Source organism: Bombina bombina, chromosome 1 (genome assembly GCF_027579735.1).
Source record: "Bombina bombina isolate aBomBom1 chromosome 1, aBomBom1.pri, whole genome shotgun sequence".
Lineage (NCBI taxonomy): Eukaryota > Metazoa > Chordata > Amphibia > Anura > Bombinatoridae > Bombina > Bombina bombina.
This window is the reverse complement of record NC_069499.1, coordinates 689,610,823-689,619,421: the sequence shown is the minus strand read 5'-3', so window position 1 is coordinate 689,619,421 and position 8,599 is coordinate 689,610,823.

Sequence of the window (8,599 nt, the reverse complement as noted above, 5' to 3'; positions counted from 1 at the left end):
GCGTCTCGTCTCAATACCAAGCTACCTTTATATGGGTTGAGGTCCAGGGATCCTCAGGTGGACTTAATAGATGCAGTAGCAGTGCCTTGGAGGTTCAGGCTAATCTACCTTTCCCCACTGTTACCACTGCTTCCTCGTGTAGTGGCCCGCATCAAGCAGGAGCAAGCGTCAGTGATACTGATTGTTCGATCGTGGCCGTGATGGATGTGGTTCGCGGGTCTAGTGGGGATGTCATCTTTTCCATGGAGGTTACCTTGTCGCAGGGATCTGCTGGAACAAGGTCCTTTTGTTCATCAAAATCTAGATTCTTTGAGGCTGACTGCGTGGAGATTGAACGCTTAGTCCTAGCCAAGAGAGGTTTTTCTGAGAGAGTTATTGATACTCTCATTCAAGCCCGTAAGCCGGTTACTCATCGCATCTATCATAAGGTGTGGAGGACCTACTTATTCTGGTGTGAAGAGGGTGGATTTCCTTGGCATAAGGTCTGGGTTTTGCGGATTCTTTCTTTTCTCCAGGATGGTCTGGAGAAGGGCCTATCAGCTAGCTCTCTTAAGGGACAGATTTCGGCCCTATCTGTTTTACTGCACAAAAGGCTCGCTGAGCTTCCAGACATCCAGTCTTTTGTTCAGGCTCTGTCTAGAATCAGACCTGTGTTTCGACCTAGTGCTCCTCCTTGGAGTTTAAATCTTGTTCTTAAGGTTTTGCAGAGGGCTCCGTTTGAGCCTAAGCACGGCCTTGACATTAAATTATCTTGGAAGGTTCTCTTTTTACTGGCTATTGCCTCGGCATGCAGAGTATCTGAGATGGCTGCCTTGCAATGTGAGCCCCCTTACCTAGTATTCCATGTTGATAAGGCTGTTCTTTGTACTGGGTTAGGTTTTCTTCCCAAGGTTGTTTCTGATCGCAACATCAATCAGGAGATTGGTACTTCCTTGTGTCCTAGGCCTTCTTCTTTGAAGGAGCGGTTACTTCATAATTTGGATGTGGTTCGAGCCTTGAAGCCACTAAGGAGTTTAGACAGACTTCTTCTTTGTTTGTTGTCTTTTCTGGGAAGCTTAACGGGCAGAGAGCCTCGTCCACTTCCTTGTCTTTTTTTGGTTGAGGAGCATTATTCGCTTAGCTTATGAAACATCGGGGCATAAGCCTCCTCAGAGGATTAATGCTCATTCTACTAGAGCAGTGGCTTCCTATTGGGCCTTCAAGAATGAGGCATTTATGGAGCAGATTTGTAAGGCGGCTACCTGGTCCTCCCCTCATACCTTTTCAAAGTTTTACAAGTTTGATGTTTTTGCTTCGGCTGAAGCTTCTTTTGGGAGAAAGGTTTTGCAGGCTGAATGAAGCCATGGACTTTCCTCATATTAAGATGGAAAACATGCTTACCAGATAATTTCCTTTCCATCTGTATGAGGAGAGTCCACGGCCCCCCGCACGTTTTCTCCGTTGGGTGGACCAACATTTTTTGTTCTTCTGGCACCATTTATACCCTGATATTTCTCCTACTGTTCCTTGTTCCCTCGGCAGAATGACTGGGGGATGAGGGGAGTTGGGGAGGTATTTAAGACTTTGTCTGGGGTGTCTTTTTCCTCTTCCTGGTGGCCAGGTTCAGTATTTCCCACAAGTAAGGAATGAAGCCGTGGACTCTCCTCATACAGATGGAAAGTAAATTATCTGGTAAGCATAATTTATGTTTTATAAATGCAGTGATCACCTAGCTGAGAAATGTTGCATTCCCTTTTACAATACGGATCGATATTATATTTGTAATCCCATGATCACCTGGATAATGTGGTTACAAATAATAAATGGCAGAGGAATGCAATAAAAAAAAACACACCAAATAATATTTTTATAATCATTCTTTTAGCGTTTGTGGAATATGAGTAAAACACCCTCTTTACATAGCTCTCTCCATCTTTTAAAACTTCTGTATTTTTACTGCAAAGAAGCTTATTTTTTGGAATCAAAATTATACATTTTCTAGCGACATAATTCCTTTGAAAATATCTATTTATTTTGTAAAGAAACGTATGGCTAAGCATCTCAGTGCTGAGGAAGCAGCTGAGTTCTCTATGAACTCAGACTCTGTTTCCTTCACTGATGATGCATATGGTATATAAACTAAATATTTTTAGAAATCAAATGAGGGGCCACATGTATGGCTAGCACAAAAATAGACAATGTAATAATAAGTGGAATATTTGCTAAAAATATTGCATTAATTGTTGCGCACCTCAATTATGTGCTAGTAATACATGTAGCCCCTCATTTGATGCGCCAAAGGGCGTACTTTCTACAAATATGTGCTTTGTGTACCATATTTTAATTTTCCAAGTGGCTAGAACTGTTTAATTGCAGACATGGAAATCTTGAAATTGTCTAAAAAAAAAAAATAGCCTTTCAACTTTTATGGGTTATGTCTGCAATCAAACAGTTGTAGAAACCTGGGAAACTCAGGTACATTAAATAAAGTACACATTTTTGGAAAGTATACCCCTTGGTACATCAAATGAGGGGCTAAATGTATTGCTAGCACAAAAATAGACAATGTAATAATATGTGGAATATGGCTCTTTGGTTAGTATTATTGTTTTTAAGCAATGCAACATATTCCATTAATTGCTGCGCACCCCAAATTCATGCTAGAAATACTTGTAGCCCCTCATTTGATGCACCAAGGGGTGTACTTTCTGCAAATGTGTGCTTTTTTTACCCCATTTTAATTTCTCAGGTGGCTAGAACTGTTTAATTGCTGAAAACAGTACAGTAAATTCTAAGATGCTGTGTGATGGATTCCGCCTACCCCAACTGGGCAGCTCCGTCAGAGTGTCTTTCCGATACCTAGAACCTGCCGCTATGTAGCAGAGAAAGTAATTTTAACAGAGCCCACCCAAATGACTAGACAGACTAGCATTCAGGTGAAAACACGAAGTACACTTTATTTGGAAACACACACAACATTTATACACAAACTGATCTTGATAAGAGTCTTATCAGTCTCTCAAATCTCCTGCCATAACCGCCCCTCCCAACAGGCTGGTGCCACCATAGTGTCTATTGTTCCCCAGTGTCCAGCGGTACTGGGATGGTGCATTCGGGGGAGCGGTGGCACTTCCAGGGTGTCGTTGGAAAGCCCTTAGTCCCCAGCTGATACAGTTCAAAAAGCGCCCTGATCCATGGCTGGGGGCCGGAGCTAGGGGCGTCCAACCTTACACCGGGAAGGACACTGGAGACTAGGTGATGAAGGGGAGTCCGAAATCCCCAGTTCCCATGGGAGCTCCTCCCTGGCAATCACCCCATGTCTGGTCCTCCCCAAGAAGTATTCCCCGAAGAGCAGAGCTCTGGGACAAAGGACCGCTGGAGCGACCTGGGTTAGAGGTCCGGAGAGCCAAGCTGACGCGGCCGCCCAGCGGTTCCATGGGGCCGGCCAGCCGTAGTGCGGTCTGCTGAATAGAGCTCAGAAACCCCAGTTCCCAATGGAGCTCACCTCCGGCAACTGGCCCACTTCTTGCCCTCCCCAAGGGGTACCAATCGCCAAGAGAGCAGAGCTCTGAGGCGGTCAGAGGTAAAGTTTCCCGGAGGGTGCTGTATGCGGCGGCCGGCCGGTAGTTCTAGAGGCCCGACCGGAGAGGGTTAGGTCGGTCAGAAACCAGCTCCTTCAAGAACATACATTTTTCACAAAAGGGAAGGGTTTGGAGATCACGGTTGCTCTGAGGAGCCCAAAACCGCCAAGGAACGAGAGGGAGTGAGGTAGTAGGGGGTAGGTGTTTAACCCTTGCAGCCCGGTATCTGTGACAGTTCCCCCTTCCAGTTTTGGCAGACCCGGCTAGATCCACACACGGGTCGGCCTGGGACTGTCCGAGGAGCTTAGGCCACCTGGCTTAACACTGCTCCCAACCCGGGTTAGGAGTGGCCAGGACAGGAGCAGAGATTAAGACAGACTTAAGGCTCTAGAAGGCAGTTTTGCATTCTGGGGACCACAGGACCTGTCGGGGAAGTCGTTTACAGGTCAGGTCGGTTAGGGGTTTGGCGCGGGCACTGTAATTAGGGACAAATTTCCGGTAGTACCCGGCGGGTTCCTAGAAAACACAGTCCAAAAGAAACAGCAGCACTCACCACTTATGCAAAACTTCCATCTTTATTGGGATTTTCAAAGAAAGAGAGACAACGTTTCGGACCTCTAGTCCTTAGTCATGTCAGGACTTGGGTTTTGGTCTTGGGAGTGGGCCAGTTTTCCACTGCCTCAACCTTAGTCGGCTCTGGCCGCTGCTTTCCGCAGCCCACTTGGTCGCCCAGGTACTGGACCTCTGAGCGCCCTATGATGCATTTGTCGGGCTTCAAGGTCAGCCGGTGGCTCGGAGGCGGTCTAGAACGACGCCTAAGTGGACCAAATGGTCCTCTCAGGTGTTGCTATAGATGGCAATGTCATCCAGGTATGCGCAGGCATAGTCCTGGAGGCCATCCAGAAGGTGATTCACCATCCTTTGGAAGGTGGCTGGAGCGTTCTTCATCCCAAACGGCATGACCTTGAACTGGTAGAGGCTGAAGGGGGTGATGACGGTGGACTTGGGGACGGACTCAGGGTCTAAAGTGATCTGCCAGTATCCCTTACAGAGGTCGAGGGTGGACAGGAAGTGGCCACGGGCGATTCTGTCTAATAGGTCATTGACTCAGGGCATAGGGTATGCATCAGTTGTGGTTCTGTCATTGAGCTTATGGTAGTCAATGCAGAACCGGGTAGTCCCATCTTTCTTGGGTGCCAGCACCGCCGGGGAGACCCAGGGACTGTTGGACGGTTCAACAACCCCTAGTCCAACATTCCCCATGAGCTTCACGGGGCATACTGTCCCTGACTGCCTCTAGGACCCTGTAGGCTGCCTGTCGTAGGGGGGCCTGTCCCGGGGTCTCCACTCTATGTACGGCCGCTGTGGTGTACCCAGGGACAGTAGAGAACATATCTTGTCTGTCTTCGAGAAGTCGCCGGACTTGCTCTCTCTTTCCAGTCTCTAATCTCTTGTCTAGGGGTATGTCGGCTACTCCTTGGGGAGTCTCATTTTGCCCGGGGAGCTCCGACATGGAAAGACTTCTCCACAGCCGGAGTACAGATAGCTGCCACACATCTTTGGTCCTTTCTAGGTATGCTTTTAACATATTCACTTGAAAGGTCCGGCAGACTCGGTCATCTGAACATTTGGCTACCAGATAGGTGGTGTTCAGCTGTTCCACCACCCAGTAGGGTCCCTGCCAAAAGGCCTGTAGCTTGTCGGTTTTGACAGACTTCAAAGCTAGGACCTTCTGCCCTTCTGTCAAGGTCCGAGTATGAGCATTTCGGTCGTACCATCGATTCGGTTTTCTTCGAGTGACCTGATGGTTCTCTCGCACCCTGTCGGCGAGGTCCTTCAGTCAGTCCCTGAGTTGGAGGACGTACTCCACAATGGATGGTCCTTCTTCTTCTGTGGCCCCCTCCCAATGGGCTCTCACTAGGTGTAGGAGTCCCCTTATCTTCCGGCCATACACTAATTTGAATGGGGAGAAACAGGTGGATTCCTGGGGCACCTCTCTGTATGCAAAGGGAAGGTGCGGCAGAAACCTCTCCCAGTCCTTGAGTGGACGAGAACGTCCTAAGCAACTGCTTTAAGGTCATGTTAAACTGCTCACATAGCCCATTAGTCTGGGGGCGATATGTAGCACTGTGCAGGGGTTTAATTCCGCATAGCCTCCACAACTGCCAGGTGATCTCCGCAGTGAACTGGGTTCCCTGGTCGGAGATCACTTCCCGGGGGAAGCCTACCCTGGTGAATATCTGGAGCATTGCATCTGCCACTGTCTCTGCTTGGATATTGGCCAGGGGGATTGCCTCCGGGTATCGGGTGGCATAGTCAACCACTGTAAGTATATACTTCTTCCCAGTGGGACTAGGTTGGGCCAAATGTCCAATTATATCTACTGCCACTCTACTGAAGGGCTCGTCAATAATGGGAAGGGGGTGCAGGGGAGCTTTAGTGTGATCTCCTCTCTTCCCTACCTTCTGACACACTGGGCAAGTTTTACAGTAGTCCTTAATATCTGCTGTAATCCCTGACCAAAAGAATGTTTGGGTCAGGCGGTGGTGGTTCCTGGACTTTCCTAAATGTCCAGCTAGGGGAATATCATGCCCTATCCGCAATAAGTCAGACTGAAACTTCTTTGGTACAACCAGCTGACGTTTGGGCACCGACCCTTTTCTCCTCTCGGAGATCCGGTATAGGAGCCCTCTCTCCCACTGGAAACGTTCCTCCCCTGGGGGTCAGTACCTACTCTGTCTCGGTAAGGGGCTACGGTCGGGTCGCTCAAGGTCTCCTGGGCTAAGTCGGACGCCCAGGAGGGTTGGTCAGGGGATAAGGTTGGAGTCAGAGCGGAAGGTCGGGGCAAAGTAGGAGTCGGGGCAGAATGTCTCACCTGGGTCCCCAGATCCGGTGCGGTGGCTTGGCGCCTGGCCTGCTGGCAGGTGGTCACTGGGCAGATATCTGGGGAGTTATTCCCCACAAAGGCTGAGGCAAGGTGGCCGAGGTCATTCCCCAACAAAACCTCAGGTTTAGCTGTGTCATGATGCCCATCTCCACATCCCGGGAGCTGGCTCCCCGGTTCAGGTGCACCCAGGCTGTGAGGATCCCCAATATGGCACCTCCAGCCACCCGAACTGTTCGACCGGAGGTGTGAGCCAGGTGGGGTTGGATCAGGGAGACTGTGGCTCCAGTGTCCCCTAATCCCTGGGCCGCCTGCCCATCGACCCAGACGTCCTGGTGATGGTGCTGGCGGTTATCTTTGGTCACAGGGCTGACCTCATGTAGGACGCCAACTTCTTCATTTGCCCAGTTGGCATAGTTGGCAGGGCCCACTGCATACAGGCAGTGGGCAGCGGCTGGATAGGTCCTGACTGGAGCGCTCACCCACTGGGCCGGTGAGGGGTCCCTAGGCTGCTGTGCTGGGGGGTTTCTTGGTCATGACAGTACTGTCAGATGTGGCCGGGTTGCCCACACCCATAGCACCTCTAGGGCTCGCTGGCCCCGGCCAGGGGTGGCCAAGGAGCCGCTGAAAGACAAGCCGGGGTTGAGGCGGAGCGGGTTGCTGGCCAGGGTTCTGGGGCAGCCTGGCGCCAGGCATCCACATACTGATCTGCCAGGACGGCAGCTTGGTCCACTGTTGTGGGTCTCTTGTCTTTCACCCAGTCCCGTTCCTCCACCAGGGTGCAGTTGTAAAACTGCTCCAAAAGAATGAGCTGGACAGCTTCGTCAATGATAGTAATGTGGCAACTAGTAATCCATGAGTCCAAGGACCGGGATAACCGGTGAGCCCACTCTGTATATGGCTGCCCCTCTTGCTTTTGTAGTTCCCTGAATTTCAGCTGGTGAGCCTCCGGCATAAGTCCATAGTGGGCAAGGATGCGCTCCTTCACCCGGTCATAGTTGTTTTGGTCCCTGGAGGGGATAGTGTGGAAAGCCTCCACGGCCCTACCGAACAATTTCGCCCTACAACCGGCACTAGGTCTCAAACAGCTGGAGGTAGCGGTCGATATCCTCTGCCTCATCGTCCTTGAAGGCTCGAAAAGCCTCATGAGGTAGTTTCTTGGGCCGGGCAGGGGGGTCCAGGGGATTCGGCTTGTCCCCCCCATAGACTTCTGAAGTTCCAACATATATACTTTGGTGGCTTAGGTAACTACCCGAGTAATGATCTTCTCGTGGGGGTTAGGTCCATAGAGGTCCAGCCGCCACTAGATCTGTCTCTGGAGATCAGACATCGTAGTCTCCTGCATCGAGGCTGTACTGGACCACCCGCTGCCTTGGTCGCTATCTGACCCACTCACCGACTCGTTAGCTAAATATACTACTGAGCATATTTAGATATGATTTTCAACAAAGGATATCAAAAGAATGAAGAAAATTAGATATTAGATGTAAATTGGAAAGTTATTTAAAATTGCATGCTCTTTCTAAATCATGAAAGAAAACATATGGGTTTCATGTCCCTTTAAATGGTGTCTTTGAAAACTGGTCAACTTAGTAAACATCTGATTTTAGTCTAAAAGGATTGTAACAGAAACTCTTGCCAGATAACACAATGCTTTCTCTGATTATGAGATCTAGAAATCCATGCCCATTAAAATATGTTTAAAACATACTTTTTACTTTAATGCTGCAAATTATGCTTATAGGATTCTTTCATTATTCAGTAAATATAAAAATGTCTTGATCCAGTGGCGGCTGGTGAAATTTAAAGATGGTGGGGCGCTTGACCCCACCCCTTTAAATAAAGCCACACCATCAGATAGCACTACCAATTCATTAATGAAATAAATAAAAGGTAGACAGAAACACAGAAAAGCACTCGGGGGGAGAGGGAGAGAGACACAGAGGGTTAGAGAGAAAGAGAGAGAGAGAGAGAGAGAGAGAGACACAATCACACACAGAGGGTTAGAGAGAGAGAAAGAGAGAGACACAATCACACACAGAGGGTTAGAGAAAGAGAGACACAATCACACACAGAGGGTTAGAGAGAGAGAATCACACAGAGGGTTAGAGAGAGAGAATCACACACAGAGGGTTAGAGAGAGAGAAATAAGGAG